At 38.0% G+C, this 22039-nt stretch overlaps 1 long non-coding RNA gene across 1 annotated transcript in view; it reads left to right on the forward strand.

Annotated features, from left to right (window-relative positions):
- LOC121816352 (uncharacterized) overlaps positions 1 to 22039 on the forward strand; it is a 361933-nt gene that overhangs the window by 18450 nt on the left and 321444 nt on the right. The gene's annotated exons all lie outside the window — the stretch shown is intronic.

Genomic DNA, 22039 nt, shown 5'->3' on the forward strand with positions numbered 1-22039 from the left:
ATTTCAAAGAAATAACTTGGATTGGTATAGTACTTTGTTTATGTTTATTGATTACATATGCTTTTATCTCCCTAATCCAAATAAACCTTCAGGAACAGGAGAAAGCTTGTTTTGAGGTAGTAGACTGATGGTACATGGGAGTATTTTTGTAAGCAAGTAAATCTAATTTTGCAATCCAATCTGGGGGATCCTTCACTTGTCACTGAAAATTTCCATTTGTATTGTTTTGTTTCATTGATGAAAAGAAAATATTTGCATCCATGTGTCCTAAATTTTCCAGGGCACTTGCAATTTTAAATTATTTTGTACTAAGACAAGAGACCTTGGTTTTTGATTTAGAAAGGAAGGATTTCCAACATATCTAGTTAATATTTTTTAATGTCATGCCAATCATCCTATCAAATATCTTTCATATCACAGTATGAATTTGCAATAAAATACTGAGTAGTTCCTTAAGATTGTATGGGTCTGTTAAAAATTCCAAGCTGAATTTTATTGCATCCTAATAGTTCAAGGCTAACTATCAATTTCTGTTTGTTATATAATTTTTTGTTGGACTGGTATTCAAACACACAATTCCTTTATCCTATTCCTTTATTTCTTGGGGGCTGAATTTTCTTCTTAGAACTAATTGATTCCCAGCTTTGGGAGGGGCCAGATCATGCAGGGTCCTGTGCGTCTAGACCAGATGTATGCATTTTATCTGGCATGGACTGGGCACAGGATTATATAGGTTTGTAGGAAGGCTTGCTCCGGCAGCATTATGGAAAAGGGACTCAAAGCAGGTAGGATGGGGCCGATGGTTTAATTTTTCCCTTTTCCTTTCATATCCCAACCTCACTGAGGAAGGGATCCTTATATTGGGTATCATAATCCCATGCTGAAAGAGGGAGAAATGGGTTTTCAAAACAGAAATACAACCAACACCCAAACACAAACATGTTTCTATGGGTTTCTACTGTCAAAATCCTGAGATGTCTTTTATAATGTTTACCAGGCAGCCAGCCTGTCAACCAGGCTCACTAGCATTGAGGCTTCACTTTCCTTTTTTTGTAAGCTGACAGGTTTCTTCACTTGCAGTTTGCTTATCTTCTCTATAGAGCAACTGCTCAGATGCTGAACCTTGGCGATTGGGACATGCAATTTATATTCTGAGATGAAGGCTCTATATTTGTAATTTCTCCTTGAAAAATTTCAAATATATACAAAAAAGAGAGATGATGTTATGATTTCTCCCATACATTCCCATCATCCGTGTTCAGTAATTAGGAATATTTTGCCATATTTGCTCTATTACTAAACACATTTTTTGCCAAATTATCTTAAAGCTAATTCCAGACCTCATGTCATTTCACTCCTACATACTTCTGTGGGCACCTTGTAAAAATATAAACATTTTCTTATGTAACTACAATTTCATCATCATGTTGAATGATATTAAGAATTCTTGGTATTTTCTAATATACAGCCTACATTCAAATGTCCCTGATTGTCTAAAAATATCTTTCTATAGTTGGTTTGCTGAACTAAGATCCAAATAAGATCAAATACATTTTATAAACATTCCATTGTACTCCAGATATTAGGCTTTCCCAGCGCCCCCCAACCCCCCCACCCCAGAACTTCCTTAATCCCAGCCTTTTCAGTTTGCATTTGGGTAAAGTACAATTTTGGAAGCCATTCAAATTCACTTCATTAAAATAGTTACTATGTGTTATAGGCTGAATAATGACCCCTGGTAATAAGTTCAGTTCAGTTCAGTCGCTCAGTCGTGTCTGATTCTTTGTGCCCCATGAACTGCAGCATGCCAGGCCTCCATGTCCATCACCAACTCCTGGAGTTTACCCAAACTCATGTCCATTGAGTTGGTGATGCCATCCAACCATCTCATCCTCTGTCGTCCCCTTTTGCTCCTGCCCTCAATCTTTCCCAGTATCAGGGTCTTCTCCAATGAATCAGGTCTTCGAATCAGGTGGCCAAAGTATTGGAGTTTCAGCTTCAACATCAGTCCTTCCAATGAACACCCAGGACTGATCTCCTTTAGGATGGACTGGTTGGATCTCCTTGCAGTCCAAGGGACTCTCAAGAGTCTTCTCCAACACCATAGTTCAAAAGCATCAATTCTTCGGTGCTTAGCTTTCTTTATAGTCCAACTCTCACATCCATACATGACTACTGGAAAAACCATAGTCTTGACTAGATGGACCTTTGTTGGTAAAGTAATGTCTTGGCTTTTTAATACGCTGTCTGGTAATAGAACGGGTCCTAATCTCAGGAAGCTGTGAATGTTACCTTCGACTGCAAAAGAATCTTTGCAGATGTGATTAAATTAAGGCTCTCTCCATGAGGAGAGCATCCTGGATTAACAGGTGGGCAATAAATATAATCACAAGTGTCCTTTTAAGAAGGAGACAGAGGGAGATTTGACACAGATTGGAAGACCACACGATGGAAGGAGAAGGAAAGAGAACTGTAGAGAGAAGATACTATACTACTGACTCTGAAAATGGAGGAAGAGGTCACAGGACAAGGAATTCAGGAGGCTATCAGAGACAAGAAAAGGAAAAGAATTCTTCCCTAGAAACTTTAGGGATGGGGCATGACCCTCCTGGCACCTTGATTCTGTCCTAGTGAAACTGATTTCAAGTTTCTGGCCTCCAGAATTTTAAGAGAATACATTTGTGTTGTTTTAAGGAACTAAGTGACAGTAATTTGTTACAGAAGCCGCAGGGATCTAATATACTATAGTTCAAAGGTATTTACTAAGAACGAATTCCATTCTCTGTAGAAGATGAAATAATTCAGAGACCAGAGCTTCCGGAGAGACAACATTTAAAGTAGAGGGAAGGGTAATGACCTGGGAACTGAATTCTTGATTCCATCCTGCCAGGTTTTTGGCCAAGTCACTTTTCTGAAATTCTGTTCCCACATATATAATGATCAAGGGAACGAATGGCATAAATAATACTCGAGGGACCTTTATTCTCCCTACCCTGTTTCACCAGATGAAATCAAGGGCAGAGGAAAACAACAGAGTTCTTATAAAAGGCCTCGAGGCTGTAGGAGATGTGGAGAAGGGGGGAAGGAAGGAAACATTGCTTGGCAACAAGAGTTACTTTACATCAATGTTTGCCAATGTTTGCCCAGACTTGGGGTATGTTTATGTGCTGTGGATGGTATTGCCTTGGGTCTTACAGAGAGCAGGGCACTGGCCAGTCCGCATTTTCTTCCCTGAGTCACAGCATAGCCACAGCAGCCTGATCTCCGAATCAGGGGTATAAGGGGCTCCAAACCTAGAGGCTGAAGACAATGTCTTTTGAGATTTCTCACTCCAGAGAAGTCTCTGAATGCAGAACTTGGGGGCCTCTGAGCTTTTTTTTTTTTTTTTTATGTAACAGCTTTCCTAATAAAACTGGAAGAGCTTTCCTCATAAACAAACATTTAGTAAGTGTGTCAATGGTCCCTCTACTGGGTTAAAAGGTTTTTATGTAAAATCATTCAGTCTTCACAAATGTCTCTATGAAGTAGTTATCTGCAGCACCTCTGTTGTGCTGGCAAAGAAACTGAGGCTCAGAGAGGATATGACTTTCCCCATGGTGAAAATAGCTGGTAAGTGGCCAAGTCCGAAATTGGTCGCAGGCCATCTGGAACCAATGGCCATGTATGGGAGATGCTTTTCTCTTTGAAAGGTAACTTGAGGTGATGCGGATGGGCACATAAGGCGTCTAGCTGTGTGTCAGACTCCCAGTCTTCCTTTTCTCTATAAACTGTCGCTTTTCAGTGTTGTCTTCTTAGATGAAAGAACAATGAGAAAACTTTGTGCCTGGGCTTAGAAACTGCCATAAAAGTAGTACAGTCACTTCTCACCTACCACCTGGAATCGCTTTATTAGTGCCTTCTTAAGAATTTGGAAAAATCTGAACTTTTGTTGCACTGGTAATCTCTAAGATATACTTTAGTATTTGCCTAAATACTTGATTCTATTTTCTTGGATATTGTTCTTAAGTCTTCCTTAGATTATATGTTCTTTCAGTCCAGGAATGATTTTATTGCTTTTTTTTCCTATACCCTCCCATTTCTCCAGAGTGTTGCTGAGCATATGAAATAAATTTTAAAGATTACTTACTTTCAGTGGATCATAGAAAGGTGGATGGAAGAATATATTTTTTCCCCCGTCTTAAAGTGGACATAATGATATCCGCCTGAATAAAAAGGAATTTTATTTTGCCCACATTGTTTTCCTAATACAAAGACTTTGGTTTCTCCTGAAACCAGTCTCTGAACATACCTTTTGGGATCCATGAGAATCTTTTCCTTTAAAAGGAGTCAATACATTTCCTGACGTTGAAACCAATTTAGCTTTTCCTATGTTCAGGATTAACTTAGCTCACTCTTTAATTGATCAGGGCTTCCCTGGTGGCTCAGATGGTGAAGACTGCCTGCAATGCGGGAGACCTGGGTTCTATCCCTGGGTTGGGCAGATCCCCTGGAGGAGGGCATGGCAACCCACTCCAGTATTCTTGCCTGGAGAATTCCCATGGACAGAGGAGTCTGGTGGGCTAGAGTCCACGGGGTTGCAAAGAGTTGGACATGACTGAGTGACTAAGCACAGGATAATTGATCAAGGTGGATCTGTGTACACACACATCCTACCTGTACATAATATTTTCTGAACCAATTGAAAGTAAGTGGCAGACTTAATATCTATTTTACCACTAATTATTTTAATGTATATTTCCTAAAAAGAACTTTATCTTATGTAAATACTGTATAATTATTAAAATCAATGGGTTTTTATGTAGAATCATTTGTTTAATTATTGATACAAAACTATTTTATAAACAACAGACCTTATTCAGATTTTTCCAAATGTTTTACTAATGCCATTTATAGTAAAAGAAGCAAAAGAGTTTTTCCTGGTCCAGGATCCGATTCAGAATAACAGGTTGCTTTTAATTGTTGTGTCTTTTTTGTCTCCTTTAATCTGGAATTGCTTGTTAGTTTTGCTTTGTCTTTTATGACCTTGACCCTTTATTTTTAAAGGCACAGACCATTTGTTTTGTAAAATTGCCCTCAATTTGGATTTGTTAAATTTCATCTCTATGCTTCAATTAAAGTTATGTATTTCTGGCTGGAATACCATCAAAGTATTATTCTGTCCTGCTAAGATTGTGGGTTTGTCTGTTTCCTTTTTAGTTTTATAAATTTTTTTTGCCTTATATTCCAATGCTGTGTTATTAGGGGTATATGAATTGGTTATATCTTTCTTTGTGGGTTAAAACTTTTACAAAGTGTCCCTCTTTACCTCTAGCAGTGCTCTTTGCTTTGAAGTTTATTTTAAATATGTATCAGATCCTGTCAGTACCCTCATTTTTCCTTGACTCTAGCCATTTTTGTGCACAGTGGTGCTTACTGCGATCACCTGTGGCTCTCCTTCTGAGGGTTTTCTCTGGTTAACTAGGCTTGTGTGCAGGGCAAATAGGCCATTAGTTCTGGGAAGTTGATACCCCAGTAGCAGTCCTTATCTTAGGATAGATGGGAACTGGAGGATAAATACCTTAGCTTCATCATTCATTGAGTAGGGCAACTCTGAGGAGTATTCTACATCTCTCAGAGATTCTTGGTGGGGTTGAGTCCCAGTTTCCTATAGGGGAATCTGATCACTAATACATCCAGTATTGTTTCCTTTCTTTCTTTTTATCACTTGTCATCCTTCCCAGTTCTCCTTCTGGAGCTTCCTGGAATCACTTCCCAAATAAACTATGTGTTTTCAAATATTTGTCTTAGACCTGTTTCAGAGGCAACTCAACCGAAGTCAGTTTTAAGTGATTTAGTGTTTGCATGATGTATCTCTTTTGATTTCTAGTCTTTTTGTATCCTTTTATTGTATATATCTGGAGGAGGGCATGGCAACCCACTCCAGTATTCTTGTCTGCAGAATCCCCATGGACAGAGGAGCCTGAGAGTTGGACATGATTGAGTGACTAAGCACAGCACATTGTATGTATATTTCAAGGAAGCAGTACATAGTATTTTGTTTTCTTTATTTAATAATACAGTCATTTGTGTTTTAATTGAATTATTTAGTTTATTTCCATTTAATGTAATTACAGATGTATTGGGGTTGAAATTTTAACCTTTGCTTTCTATTTCCCCTTTTAAGCTATTTGCCTCTTCTTCACTTGTTTTAGATTGATTTAATGTTTTTTATTATTCTATTTTGGTCTGTGTTATCTTGATATTTGCACACCCCCTGATAGCTCAGTTGGTAAAGAATCCATCTGCAATGCAGGAGACCCCAGTTTGATTTTCGGGTCTGGAAGATCTGCTGGAGAAGGCTACCCACTCCAGTATTCTTGGGCTTCCCTTGTGGCTCAGCTGGCAAAGAATCGGCCTGCAATGCAGGAGACCTGGGTTCAGTCCCTGGGCTTGGGAAGAGCCTCTGGAGAAAGGAAAGGCTACCCTCTCTAGTATTTTGGTCTGAAGAATTCCATGGACTATATAGTCCATGGGGTCCCAAAGAGTCGGATGCGACTTTCACTTTCACTTTACTACCATTGATTAGAAATCACCATATCTATCCTCAACTTATGAATATCAACTTTGCTAATTGAAGCTGTGACTCATTGTTCACAGCTGACATTCACAGTTGTGTGGTTTTATTGCCATCAGGAGCTTATGTCAATTCTTTCCTAGCTTTCATTACTCTTTTCTTTTTGCTTGGGTAGAGCTGACCAATAATCTTACAGAGAGCCTAAAAGCAGGAGGGAGTAATGGTGAGAATGGTGAGGTTAGAGATCAGGGTGGTATCATCACGGAACCGAAGAAACTATTTTTGATTTTTGGGGTTTTAATGACATCACCTTTTCCTTTGCTCCAGTTACATGTCCTTTAGAATTTTTCAGCCTCTGATTCTTTGCCACTAATCTTCCCATAACCGTCCTTCCAATTCTATCCTTCCTGCTGTCTCCTCCTGTTCCTTTCTCTAACTCTGTATTAGTTTACTAAATCTACTGTTACAAAGTACCATAAACTTGGTGACTTAAAAACAAATTTATTGTCGCACTGATTTGGAAGCCAGAAGTCTGAAATCAAGGTGTTGGTAGGGCCATGCTTCTTCATACGGCTGTGGGGAAGAATCCTTCCTTGTCTCATTCTAGCTTCTTGTGGTTGCCACCAATCCTTGGCATTTCTTGGCTTGCAGAAATATCACTCCAATCTTCGCCTTCATGTTTATATGTTTTGCTCTGTAGTTTCACTTGGCAGTCTCCACTTTGTGAATGCTCAAAATCTCCCTCTTCTTTTCCAGATACCAGTTATTGGTTTAGGGGCCACCCTAATCCAGTATGACCTCATCTTAACTTGCTTACTTTTGTAAAGACCATATTACCAAATAAAAGTCCCATTCTGAGGTTCCAGAGAGATGTAAATTTTGGAGGAACACCATTCAACCCAGAAAAAACTTACCCTATTATGCAGTAAAAGTAGCACTGGCCTAACAATTGGAATAGTCCTAGGTACTCTGCCTGTGCTACTAATTTTATGCATGGAGACTTCAGAATTCACAAGCAGAGGTTCAAATCTCAGCTGTCACTTGAACTCACTGAGCCTCAGTGTTTTCATCTGTAAACCAAGGATAATTATACCTATGTTTTAGGTTGGATTGAATAAGATCACACTTTTTAAGTGCTAGGCATAGCACTTAGCACATTGTTGGTGTTTAACAAATGCTGGTTTTCTACCCACATTCCTTAGTTTCTCCATGGTAAAGTTGTGAGGTTATTTTCAAGATTTTTTCCAGCTTCAAAGTTATGATAGCTTCTTTAAACTGTTTCTTCTTCATTCCCTGCCTGACTGATTTCTCTCTCACCTTTTCTTTTTGACAAGTTAGCTTCTTCATTCTCTTCCTAATTCTCTTTTTCCCATTTTTATTCCTTGTGTATATTCATCTGCTTTGGCCAGTAACAGTCCAAGTTTATGCCTGTTTTACCAATGTAATTATTGATATTCATTCATAGTACTCTGACTTGGATCATAAGTTATATGGTCACCAACTTAGAATATTTTCATAGTACTTGGACCTTCCTGTATCATTGCATGATCTACAATACATCATGTGTATTTTATTTTGTTTTGTGGGTCTGTTTCTTTGGCAGAATTGAGGGAAGCAATTGGGAATGTTTTTCCATGTTTCCCCAAAATCTAGCAGGTATCTGGCTCATGGGAGCTGCTGCTCAGCAACGTTTGTTGGACATGTGAACGTTCAAACCTTGCTTCTTTCTGTGTATAGCAGGTGCTCACTAAATACTCTTTAAATTGAAGTAGATTGCTGCCGTTTATGAAAGTGAAAAAAACCCAATAGGAACACTATTCTTCTTTCTGCCTTCCTTTATTTGTTGTCATTAGCTTAGAGAGCTCATTTTACTTCCAGATTTGTGACTCAAAACAGCTAGCCTCACCCCTAGTGGTTTTGATTCTTTGAAAACTGAAATTATCATTTTCACGACTCCAGTGGGTACTGTGGTGACCTGCTTTCCAGTTGCTGTGTGCTTTATGCAAGTGTGGTGGAGGTGGTTTAGTTGATAAGTCATGTCTGACTCTTGTGACAACGTGAACTGTAGCCTGCCAGGCTCTTCTGTCCATGGGATTTTCCAGGCAAGAATTCTGGAGTGGGTTGCCATTTCCTTCTCCAGGGGATCTTCCCCACCCAGGGACTGAACCTGGGTCATTGCAGGCAGATTCTTTATCACCTGAGCTACCAGGGAATTCCTTTAGCCAAGTGTACCTCCATAATTAACATCTTCCCACCAGCCTGGGCTCCTGAGGCTTTCTCTACTCTGTTGTCTGTTTCAGAAGTACTTGATCTGCCATCTTTTAAAAAAAAATTAAATTTATTTATTTTAATTGGAGGCTAATTACTTTACAATATTGTATTAGTTTTGCCATACATCAACATGAATCCGCCACAGGTGTACACGTGTTCCCCATCCTGAACTCCCCCTCTCACCTCTCTCCCCATACCATTGCCTTATTTCTAGCTTTGAGGCCGCACCCTCTGCTGATTGCTTTATCTTGTGGCTGTGTCTGTATAAGCGAAATTAAGTGGATACTTAAATCAACAATGGGTTTAATTCAGCCTCAAAGCCACTTTGCCTGACACTTCTGTTGCTCAGTTCAGCACCCCACCGCACTTTTTTTATTTGTAGGCTTGGATTTTCTATGTCATGGGAACATTTTCTGGGGTTTGGCATTTAGTTCAAATGGTGGAATACATTTCCCCTCTTCAGGAATTATGAAATCAAATCCACCTGGATTGAGTAAATGGTTTGCTCTTTTATCTAATGGCTGAAAATCAGCACTTACTCAGTTTTCAATAAACAATTTATGGAGAATTTACTAAGTATAGTTAATGACACCAATAATTTTTGACTTTGGGAGTTCTGTAGAGACTGTGGAGGTATGCTGCTCAAATCAACCTTCATGAGGACCTCCTGTTAGGAGTGTGGTTTGTTCATTGTCTACAGCTGCAGCCTCTTTGGGACCATCCTCTGCTCTCACACTGACAGACCCCACTCCTCCTGGGCTCTTCTCAGCTAGGGACTGAGTGTGGCCATTTCTGCCCAACACAGGACCACCCTGCCATGGGTAATCTTTGCCTAAGGACTCCCAGTTGTCCTGACTTAGTCTTTCTCAAAGCGATTCTTTAGTCTGACCTTCCTATTATCCTGTCTTTTTTGCTTGTCTCTTCTTTCCCAAGAGTCAGACTTGCATCATGGTCTGCCTCTGAAGACTCTCCCCATCAAGACTGCTGCCTTGTCTCTTAATTCTTCACAGGCATTTCTCCCAAGAAATATCCTGCATGACTCATTTCATCTTGACACCCTGCTTCTTGGAAGAGAATACTCATCATTCCATTCCTCTCCAACACTAAGTGGTAGGATTAAAGTACAATAGGGACATACAACCTTAGATTTAAAAAAAATGTACATTTCCCATAGTATGTGATTTCCTTGAGGGCAAGGATGATGACCAATATAATTCTTTGTTCAGTTTACAGGTGACACGGGTGATTAAAAAAAGCATTTAACAGGAGAAAAATAATAGAAGAAGTAGCAATAATAGTAATTTGAAGGCTCTCTTTATGCCAAGCATTAGATGCTTCATATAATTATTTTTAGTCCTCATAACAACCTCACAAAGAATATATTGTCGTCATGCTCAGTTTGTACCTGAGAAAAATGAAAATGTAGTTAGATAAATGGTTCAAGGTCAACCTGGAGCTAGTGAATGACTTTGCCAGGGTTTGGATTCAGGGTCCTCTGAAGCCCTTATGTTTCTCATGATATCCTGCTTAGTCCTAGGGGTGATTTTTAAGCTTAGGCCAGACCTAAATCAACCTGGTAAGTTTGAGCAGTATTCCTTCCTATGGTCTAGAGATAGGTTAGACTAGAGTCTTGGTTGGTCTATTGAGTTATTTATTCTAAACATTTAGTGTGGCATTTTAAAGGAATTAAAAAAAAATTAAGATGTCTTTCTTCTTTCTTGTTATGTTTGTGATCTAGAGTCTTGGAGCAAGAGAGTTTCCAGACAGAAAGAAGCCAGACACAAAAGCTCATGTTATATGACTTCATCTGTATAAAAATGTCCAGGATAGGCAAATCTACAGACTTAATAGATCAGTGGTTGTCAGGAGCTGAGGGGAGACTAGGAAGTGGCTGCTAATGAGCTGGAGTTTCCTTCTTGGGTGATGAAATGTTCCGAAATTAGATGGTAGTGATAGTTGCACAACCCTTTGACTATATTAAAAACCTTTGAATTATATGTATACTTTAAAAAGGAAAATTTTTATGATGTGAAATATCTCCAAAAAATTATACATACTCACAGAAGACTCTCAGACTCTTCAAAAACTCATAACTGTTGAGTAAGATGAAGCTTCTCACATTATGAATTTTTTTTCTTAATTTCTCTTTCTGATAGTGAATAACACTTTGTTATTAGTGTATAGAAATGCAACAGATTTATAGTTAATGATTTTATATCTTACTTCACTGAACTCATTTATTCTAATAGTTTTTTGGTGGCATCTTTAGCGTTAGCTATATGTAGTATCATGTCAGCTGCAAATAATAACAATTTTACTTCTTCCCTTCCGATGTTGTTGATGGTGTTCAGTTGCTTAGTCATGTCTGATTCTTTGAGACCCAATGGACTGCAGCATGCCAGATTTCCCTGTTCATCACCAGCTCCCGGATCTTGCTCAAACTCATATCCATGGAGCTGGTGATGCCATCCAACCATTTTGTCCTCTGTTGTCCCCTTCTTCTTCTGCCTTCAGTCATTCCCAGCATCAGGTCTTTTCTTTTTCTTTCTTTTTTTTTTTTTTCCTTTCCATCAGGTGGCCAAAGTATTGGAGCTTCAGCATCAGTCCTCTCAGTGAATATTCAGGACTGATTTCCTTTTGGATTGACTGGTTTGATCTCCTTGCAGTCCAAGGGACTTTTAAGAATCTTCTCAAACACCACAGTTCAAAAGCATCAGTTCTCTGGCGCTCAATCTTCTTTAGGGTCCAACTGTCACATCCATACATAACTACTGGAAAAACCATAGATTTGACTAGATGGACTTTTGTCAGCAAAGTAATGTCTCTGTCTTTTTTTTTTTTGTCATTTGAATACTTGTTTTATTTATTTTTTATTTTTATTTAAAAAATTTTATCTTTACTTTATTTTGCTTTACAATACTGTATTGGTTTTGCCATACATTGACATGAATCCACCACGGGCGTACATGAGTTCCCAGTCCTGAACCCTCCTCCCACCTCCCACCCCATATCATCTCTCTGGATCATCCCCGTGCACCAGCCCCAAGCATCCTGTATCCTGTATCGAACATAGACTGGTGATTCCTTTCTTACCTGATAGTATACATGTTTCAATGCCATTCTCCCAAATCATCCCACCCTCTCCCTCTCCCACGGAGTCCAAAAGTCTGTTCTATACATCTGTGTCTCTTTTGCTGTCTCGCATACAGGGTTATCATTACCATCTTTCTAAATTCCATATATATATGTTAGTATACTGTATTGGTGTTTTTCTTCCTGGCTTACTTCACTCTGTATAATCTGCTCTAGTTTTCTCCACCTCATTAGAACTGATTCATATGTATTCGTTTTAATGGCTGAGTAATACTCCATTGTGTATATGTACCACAGCTTTCTTATCCATTCGTCTGCTAATGGACATCTAGGTTGTTTCCATGTCCTGGCTATTATAAACAATGCTGCAATGAACATTAGGGCACACGTGTCTCTTTCAATTCTGGTTTCCTCGGTGTGTATGCCTAGCAGTGGGATTGCTGGGTCATAATGCAGTTCTATTTGCAATTTTTAAAGGAATCTCCACACTGTTCTCCATAGTGGCTGTACTAGTTTGCATTCCCACCAACTGTGTAAGAGGGTTCCCTTTTCTCTGCACCCTCTCCAGCATTTATTGCTTGCAGACTTTTGGATCGCAGCCATTCTGACTGGTGTGAAATGGTACCTAATTGTGGTTTTGATTTGCGTTTCTCTGATAATGAGTGATGTTGAGCATCTTTTCATGTGTTTGTTAGCCATCTGTATGTCTTCTTTGGAGAAATGTCTATTTAGTTCTTTGGCCCATTTTTTGATTAGGTCGTTTATTTTTCTGGAATTGAGCTGCTTAAGTTGCTTGTATGTTTTGGAGATTAGTTGTCAGTTGCTTCATTTGCTATTATTTTCTCCCATTCAGAAGGCTGTCTTTTCACCTTGCTTATAGTTTCCTTTGTTGTGCAGAAGCTTTTAATTTTAATTAGATCCCTTTTGTTTATTTTTGCTTTTATTTCCAGAATTCTGGGAGGTGGGTCATAGAGGATCTTGCTGTGATTTATGTCGGATTTATGTGATTTTTGCCTATGTTCTCCTGTAGGAGTTTTGTAGTTTCTGGTCTTACATTTAGATCTTTAATCCATTTTGAGTTTATTTTTGTGTATGGTGTTAGAAAGTGATCTAGTTTCATTCTTTTATAAGTGGTTGACCAGTTTTCCCAGCACCACTTGTTAAAGAGATTGTCTTTACTCCATTGTATATTCTTGCCTGCTTTGTTGAAGATAAGGTGTCCATATGTGTGTGGATTTATCTCTGGGCTTTCTATCTTGTTCCATTGCTCTATATTTCTGTCTTTGTGCCAGTACCATACTGTCTTGATGACTGTGGCTTTGTAGTAGAGCCTGAAGTCAGGCAGGTTGATTTCTCCAGTTCCATTCTTCTTTTTCAAGATTGCTTTGGCTATTCGAGGTTTTTGTATTTCCACACAAATTGTGAAATTATTTGTTCTAGCTCTGTGAAAAATACCGCTGGTAGCTTGATAGGGATTGCACTGAATCTGTAGATTGCTTTGGGTAGTATATTCATTTTCACTATATTGATTCTTCTGATCCATGAACATGATATATTTCTCTATCTATTAGTGTCCTCTTTGATTTCTTTCATCAGTGTTTTATAGTTTTCCATATATAGGTCTTTAGTTTCTTTAGGTAGATATATACCTAAGTATTTTATTCTTTTCATTGCAATAGGACATTTCACCCGAAAACAATGAATTTCACCATTTTCTCAAGTGCTCACGGAGGCTTCTCCAGGATAGATCACATCCTGGGCCATAAATTGAAAAAAAATTTGATAAAATTTTGCACAGATGCAAAAATTTTGATAAATTCAAAAAAATTGAAATCATTCCAAGCATCTTTTCTGACGATAATGCATTAAGATTAGATCTCAATTACAGGAGAAAAACTATTAAAAATTCCAACATATGGAGGCTGAACAACACGCTTCTGAATAACAAACAAATCACAGAAGAAATCAAAAAAGAAATCAAAATATGCATAGAAATGAGTGAAAATGAAAACGCAACAATCCAAAACCTGTGGGACACTATAAAAGCAGTGCTAAGAGGAAAGTTCATAGCAATACAGGCATACCTCAAGAAACAAGAGAAAAATCAAACAAATAACCTAACTCTACACCTAAAGGAACTAGAAAAGGAAGAAATGAAGAACCCCAGATTTAGTAGAAGGAAAGAAATCTTAAAAATTAGGGCAGAAATAAATGCAAAAGAAACAAAAGAGACCATAGCAAAAATCAACAAAGCCAAAAGCTGGTTCTTTGAAAGGATAAGTAACATGGACAGACCATTAGCCAGACTCATAAAGAAACATAGGGAGAAAAATCAGATCAATAAAATTAGAAACGAAAATGGAGATCACAACAGACAACACAGAAATACAAAGGATCATAAGAGACTACCATCAGCAATTATATGCCAATAAAATGGACAACGTGGAAGAAATGGACAAATTCTTAGAAAAGTACAACTTTCCAAAACTGAACCAGGAAGAAATAGAAAATCTTAACAGACCCATCACAAACACAGAAATTGAAACTGTAATCAGAAATCTTCCAGCAAACAAAAGCCCAGGTCCAGATGGCTTCACAGCTGAATTCTACCAAAAATGTAGAGAAGAGCTAACACCTATCCTACTCAAACTCTTCCAGAAAATCTCAGAGGAAGGTAAACTTCCAAACTCATTCTTTGAGGCCACCATCATCCTAATACCAAAACCTGACAAAGATGCCACAAGTAAAGAAAACTACAGGCCAATATCACTGATGAACATAGATGCAAAACTCCTTAACCAAATTCTAGCAATCAAAATCCAACAACACATTAAAAAGATCATACACCATGACCAAGTGGGCTTTATCCCAGGGATGCAAGGATTCTTCAGTATCTGCAAATCAATCAATGTAATTCACCACATTAACAAATTGAAAAATAAAAGCCATATGATTATCTCAATAGATGCAGAGAAGGCCTTTGACAAAATTCAACATCCATTTATGATAAAAACTCCCCAGAAAGCAGGAATAGAAGGAACATACCTCAACATAATAAAAGCTATATATGACAAACCCACAGCAAACATTATCCTCAGTGGTGAAAAATGGAAAGAATTTCCCCTAAAGTCAGAAACAAGACAAGGGTGTCCACTTTCACCGCTACTATTCAACATAGTTCCGGAAGTTTTGGCCAAGGCAATCAGAGCAGAAAAAGAAATAAAAGGAATCCAAATTGGAAAAGAAAAAGTAAAACTCTCACTGTTTGCAGATGACATGATCCTCTACATAGAAAACCCTAAAGACTCCACCAGAAACTTACTAGAGCTAATCAATGAATATAGTAAAGTTGCAGGATATAAAATCAACACACAGAAATCCCTTGCATTCCTATATACTAATAATGAGAAAGCAGAAAAGAAATTAAGGAAACAATTCCATTCACCATTGCAATGAAAAGAATAAAATACTTAGGAATATGTCTCTGCTTTTTAACATGCTCTGTAGGTTTGTCATAGCTTTTCTTCCAAGGAGCAAGCATCTTTTAATTTCATGGCTGCAGCCACCATTTGCAGTGATTTTAGAGCCCAAGAGAAGAAAATCTGTCACTGTTCCCATTGTTTCCCTATCTACTTGCCATGAGGTGATGGGACCAGATGCCTCAATCTTAGTTTTTTGAATGTTGAGTTTTAAGCCAGCTTTTTCATTCTCCTTTTTCGTCTTCATCAAGAGGCTCTTTAGTTCTGCTTCACTTTTTGCCATAAGGGTGGTGTCATCTGCATATCTGAGGTTACTGTTGTTTCTCCTGGCAATCTTGATTCTAGTTTGTGCTTCATCCAGCCTGGCACTTTGCATATGATGTACTCTGCATATAAGTTAAGTAAGCAGGGTGACAATATACAGCCTTGACATACTCCATTCCTGATTTGGAATCAGTCCTTTATTCCATGTCTGGTTCTAGCTGTTGCTTCTTGACCTGCATACAGGTTTCACCAGGAGGCAGGTAAGGTGGTCTGGTATACCCATATCTTTAAGAATTTTCCAAAAAGTTTGTTGTGATTCACACAGTCAAAGGCATTAGCGTAGTCAATGAAACAGAAGTAGATGTTTTTCTGGAATTCTCTTGCTTTTTCTATATCTAACAGTTGTTTGCAATTTAACCTCTGGTTCCTCTGCCTTTTCTAAATCCAACTTGAACATCTGGAACTTCTTGGTTAATGTACTGTTGAAGCCTAGCTTCGAGAATTTTTAGGCTTACTTTGCTAACATGTAACATGAGTGCAATTGTGCAATAGTTTGAATATTCTATTTCTGTCTGATTGCTGTAGCTAAGACTTCTAATTCATTTTTGAATAACAGTGGTGATAGTATCCTTGTATTTTTCCTGGTCTTAGGGGAAAAGTTTCAGTTTTTCACCATTGAGTATGATGTTAGCTGTGGACTTACCACACACGCCCTTTATTATATTGAGCTACATTTCCTCTATATCCACTTTGTTTAAGGATTTTAATAGTAAATGGATGTTGGATTTTGTCAAGTGCTTTTTCTTAATCTATTGAAATGATCATGTGATTTTTATTCTTCATATTGGGTAAACCATATCCTTCAGATATCCTTCATATCTTCAGTATGGTATATCACATTGATTTTGCAGATATTGAACCATCTTTATTTCTTGGAATATGTTCCATATGATCATTATATATTATGTGTTGTTGATTTTGGTTTGATAATATTTTCTTTCTGTTTATCAAGTATGTAGTATGTAATCTCCTTTTTTAAAAAATAGTGTCTTTGTCTGGTTTTGATATCAGAGTGATACTGGCTTTTAGAATGAGTTTGGAAGCGTTCCTTCCACTCCAATTTTTTGGAGCAGTTTAAGAAGTTGAGTTGAGTTAAAGTCAACTTGAAATGTGTAGCAGAATTCTCCTGTGAAGCTGTCTGGTCTTGGACTTTTGTTTGTTGGAATTTTTTTTCATTACTTGTAGTCAATCTGTTCAGTCTTGGAAGATTTTATATTTCTAGGAATGTATGTATCCATCTATTTCTTCTAGGTTGTTCAATTTGTCGGCATATCATTGTTTATAGTAGTCTCTTGTGGTTCTTTGTATTTCTGTGGTGTTGGTTGAAATGTCTCTCTTCTCATTTTTGATCTTACTGATTTGGGACCTCTCTTTTCTTGATGACTAAAGGTTTGTCAGCTTTGTTTATCTTTTCAAAGAGCCAGCTCTTTGTTTCATTGATCTTTTGTATTGTTTTCAGTCTCTGTTTCATTTGTTTATGCTCTGATCTTTATTATTTCTTTCCTTTCACCAACATTGGGCTTTTCTTGTTCCTTTTCTAGTTTCTTGAGGTATAAATTTTTAGGTTATTTATTTGAAAATATTCTTATTTTTTGAAGTAGGCATATATCACTATGAGCTTTCCTTTTAGAATTGCTTTGCTGGATCCAAGAGATTTAAAAAAATTGTGTTTCCATTTTCATTTAGCTCCAAGTATTTTTTGATTTAGGGCTTCCCCAGTGGCTCAGTGTTAAAGAATCAGCCTGCAATGCAGGAGCTGCAAGTTTGGTCCCTTGGTTGGGTAGATCCCATGGAGGAGGGCATGGCAACCCACTCTAGTATTCTTGCTTGAAGAATCCCATGGACAAAGGAGCCCGACAAGCTACAGTCCATAGGGTCACAAAGAGTCAGACATGAGTGAAGTGATTTAGCATCCACGCACACATTTTTTTTAAAATTTATTCACTGATCCACTGCTTGTTCAGTGTATTGTTTAGCCTCCATGTGTTTGAGTATTTTCCAGTTTTTTCTTGTTGACTTCCAGTCTTATAGTATTATGGTAGGAAAAGATGTTAGATATGATTTCAGTCTTCTTAAGGTTATTTAAGAGTTGTTTTATGGATAGCATGTGGTCTATCCCATGGAATGTTCCATGTGCACTTGAAAAGAATGTACATACCTCTGCTTTTGGATGGAATGTTCTCTACATATCTATTAAAGTTCTTGGGTCTAAGGTGTTGTTTAAGGTTAATATTTCCTTGTTGGTTTTCTGTCCATTGATGTAAGTGAGCTATTAAAATCCTCACTAGTGTTGTTATTGTCAATTTCTCCCTTTATGTCTGTTAATGTTTGCTTTGTGTCTTTAGGTTCTCCTATGTTGGCTAAATATGTATTTTTGAGTGTTACAATCTCTTCTTGGATTGATCTCTGATCATTATGTCCTTTATCTCTTGTTACAGTCCTTAAATTCTGTTTTGTCTGACATAAGAATTACTACTCCAGCTTCCTCTTTCTTTCCAATCACATGGAGTAATTTTTCCATCTGTTTACTTTCAGTCTCTGTGTGTCTTTTAGATCTTGTAGGCTGCATATGTATAGGTCTTTTTTTTTTTTTTTTTTGCATCCGTTCAGCCACTCTATATCTTTTGATTGGGGAATTAGGTCCATTTACATTTAAAGTAATTATTGACAGGTTTGTTCATTTGTCATTTTGTTACTTCTGGTTGTTTTTCTAGTTCTTCTCTTTTTCTTTCTTTAAGTCTCTTCCCTATAGTTTAAGATTTTCTTAAGTATTATATTTACATTTCTTTATCTTTTTTGGGAGTACTTATTATAGGTTTTTGTTTGTGGTTAACATGGGATTCACATCTATCTATCTATGGCTCTATATATTGGCCCTCTAGTGCTTGTTTAAGTTGATAGTCACTTAGGTTCAAATACATTCTATTTTTTTTTAAATTTACAATATTGTATTGGTTTTGCCATATATCAACATGAATCCACCAACGGGTGTACACATATTCCCCATCCTGAACCCTCCTTCCACCCCCTTCCCCATGCCATCCCTCCGGGTCATCCCAATGCACCAGCCCCGAGCACCCTGTATCATGCATCGAACCTGGACTGGTGATTCATTTCATATATGATATTATACATGTTTCAATGCCATTCTCCCAAATCATCGCACCCTCTCCCTCTCCCACAGAGTCCAAAAGTCCGTTCTATACATGTGTCTCTTTTGCTGTCTCGCATACAGTGTTATCATTACCATCTTTCTAAATTCCATGTATATGCATTAGTATACTGTATTGGTGTTTTTCTTTCTGGCTTACTTCACTCTATATAATAGGCTCCAGTTTCATCCACCTCATTAGAACTGATTCAAATGTATTCTTTTTAATGGCTGAATAATACTCCATTGTGTATATGTACCACACCTTTCTTATCCATTCATCTGCTGATCGACATCTAGGTTGCTTCCATGTCCTGGCTATTATAAACAGTGCTGCGATGAACATTGGGGTATACGTGTCTCTTTCAATTCTGGTTTCCTCGGTGTGTATGCTCAGCAGTGGGATTGCTGGGTCATATGGCAGGCAGTTCTATTTCCAGTTTTTTAAGGAATCTCCACAATGTTCTCCATAGTGGCTGTACTAGTTTGCATACCCACCAACAGTGTAAGAGGGTTCCCTTTTCTCCACACCCTTTCCAGAATTTATTGCTTGTAGACTTTTGGATCGCAGCCATTCTGACTGGTGTGAAATGGTTCCTCATCGTGGTCTTTATTTGCATTTCTCTGATAATGAGTGATGTTGAGCATCTTTTCATGTGTTTGTTAGCCATCCATATGTCTTCTTTGGAGAAATGTCTATTTAGTTCTTTGGCCCATTTTTGATTGGGTCATTTATTTTTCTGGAATTGAGCAGCATAAGTTGCTTGTATATTTTTGAGATTTGTTCTTTGTTGGTTGCTTCATTTGCTATTATTTTCTCCCATTCTGAAGGCTGTGTTTTTACCTTGCTTATAGTTTCCTTTGTTGTGCAGAAGCTTTTAATTTTAATTAGGTCCCATTTGCTTATTTTTGCTTTTATTTCCAATATCTGGGAGGTGGGTCATAGAGGATCCTGCTGTGATTTGTGTTGGCAAATACATTCTAGAAGGACTTCATTTTCCCTCCTCAAGCCCTAGGTTTCTTATTTTTGATGTTATGTTTTACATCTTTTTACTTTGTGTATTCATTAACTACTTACTGTAAAGTTGATTTATGATTTTGTCTTTTTATCTTCATGTTGGCTTTTAAATTGGTTGATCCACTGCCTTTACCATATGTTTGTCTTTACCAGTGAGATTTTTTTTTCATACATTTTTGTATTTCTAGTTATGACCTTTTCTTTTCCCTTTAACATCCTTGTAAGACCAGTAATGCAGTTTTATCATTTTTGTTTGTTTTGGAAACTCTTTCTCTCTCCCTCAATTTGGAATGATAGCCTTATTCAATTGTAACTTTTTTTCATTTCAGCACTTTAGATACATTATGCTATTCCCTTATGGCATGCAGTTTCTACTTTAAAAGCAGCTGATAGCCTTACAAAGCTTCCCTTGTATGTGACTCACTTTTCTTCTCTTCAGTTCAGTTCAGTTCAATCGCTCAATCACGTCCGACTCTTTGTGACCCCATGAATTGCAGCACGCCAGGTCTCCCTGTCCATCACCAACTCCTGGAACTCACTCAAACTCACGTCCATCGAGTCGGTGATGCCATCCAGCCATCTCATCCTCTGTCATCCCCTTCTCCTCCTGCCCTCAATCTTTCCCAGCATCAGAGTCTTTTCCAATGAGTCAACTCTTCGCATGAGGTGGCCAAAGTACTGGAGTTTCAGCTTTAGCATCATTCCTTCCAAAGAACACCCAGGACTGATCTCCTTTAGAATGGACTGGTTGGATCTCCTTGCAGTCCAAGGGACTCTCAAGAGTCTTCTCCAACACCACAGTTCAAAACCATCAATTCTTCGGTGCTCAGCTTTCTTCACAGTCCAACTCTCACATCCATACATGACCACAGGAAAACCATAGCCTTGACTAGACGGACCTTTGTTGGCAAAGTAATATCTCTGCTTTTGAATATGCTGTCTAGGTTGGTCATAACTTTCCTTCCAAGGAGTAAGCTTCGTTTAATTTCTTATCTTGCTGCCTTTCAAATTTTCTGTTTAAAATTTTCCATTTTAATTCTGAAATGCCTTGGTGTGGGTTTCTTTGGGTTCATTTTGTTTGGTGTTCTCTACGATTTCTAGACATGGATATTTGTTTCCTTCTTCAGTTTAGGGAAGTTTTCAGCCACTTTTTTTGGAGCTGCACAACATGACTTGTGTGATCTTAGTTCCCCTACCAGGGAGTGAACCTGGGCCACATAAAAGTGAAAATGGTAAGTCATAATCACTGGACTGCCAGGGAATTCTCATCAGCCAATATTTCTTCAAATAATTTTCTGGCCCTTTCTCTCTTCTCTTTCTGGGACTCCTATAATACAAATATTAGCATGTTTGATGTTGTCATATGTTTCTGAAAGTATCTTCTTTTAAAATACTGTTCTTTTTATTGTTTTCATTGGATGATTCCCATCATTCTATCTTCCAGGTCACTTATACTTTCTTATGTAGCATATAATCTCCTGTAAATTCCCTCTGCTGCTGCTGCTGCTGCTCCTAAGTCACTTCAGTCATGTCCGACTCTGTGCGACCCCATAGATGGCAGCCCACCAGGTTCCCCCATCCCTGGAGTGGGTTGCCTTTTCCTTCTCCAATGCATGAAAGTGAAAAGTGAAAGTAAAGTCGCTCAGTCGTCCGACTCTTAGCGACCCCAGGACTGCAGCCTACCAGGCTCCTCTGTCCATGGGATTTTCCAGGCAAGAGTACTGGAGTGGGGTGCCATTGCCTTCTCCAGGTCAATTCCCTCTAGTATATTATTATTTATTTATTTTTTTACATTTCTGTATTCTTCAGCTCTGGTTGACTCTTTTCTCTATTTTCTAATTCTTTGTTGAAGTTTTCACTGTGCACTTTCATTTTTCCCCCAAGTTCTGTAGATCTTTATGACTGTGACTTTGAAGTCTTTATAATGTAAATTACTTATCTCTGTTTCATTAGGCTTTTTTTCCCCTGGGTGTTTTTGTCTTCTTTTAGAATAAATTCCTCTTTTTCCTCATTTTGTTTGATTTTCTGTGGTTGCTTCTATGAATTAGGTGAAATAGTTACCTCCTCTGGTCTTGAAGATGTAGTGTTGGGTTGGAGCATTCCCTATGTAGATTGTATGTGCTGGGGTCACTTTGGCAGGCCAACTGGGG

This window comes from Ovis aries, chromosome 1, assembly GCF_016772045.2.
Source record: "Ovis aries strain OAR_USU_Benz2616 breed Rambouillet chromosome 1, ARS-UI_Ramb_v3.0, whole genome shotgun sequence".
NCBI classification, from domain to species: Eukaryota; Metazoa; Chordata; class Mammalia; order Artiodactyla; family Bovidae; genus Ovis; species Ovis aries.